Raw genomic sequence first — 388 nt, 5'->3', positions numbered from 1 at the left:
AGAGTGCCTTCATGCATTGCCTCGTCAAGTGGATATTCGGGAGATTGCGAATCATGTTAGAATGAGATTTGATCAGGATTGAAACAAGTGGCGTAGGTACAGTTACTCGAAAAAGAAACTTATTAGATAAATTGTTGACGATGATGGTAATGATGAATAAACAGTAGAGTACGCGCTTTGTACAATCTGCAAATCTTCTTCCATTGCAAATCATCTTGTTCCTTCTTAATCTCTTATACAAAAAATAACAAAAGCATAACATTGAACAATAAAAGATTCCCGACCCACGATAGTAAAAACTAGCATTGCCCTACAAATGCACCAAATCTGTTAAGGTCAAGGGCGGACTCAGGAGTGGAACAAGTGACTATCGATCAGTAGTGTTCGG

This window comes from Leguminivora glycinivorella, chromosome 19, assembly GCF_023078275.1.
Source record: "Leguminivora glycinivorella isolate SPB_JAAS2020 chromosome 19, LegGlyc_1.1, whole genome shotgun sequence".
NCBI classification, from domain to species: domain Eukaryota; kingdom Metazoa; phylum Arthropoda; class Insecta; order Lepidoptera; family Tortricidae; genus Leguminivora; species Leguminivora glycinivorella.
This window is presented reverse-complemented; position numbering follows the sequence as displayed.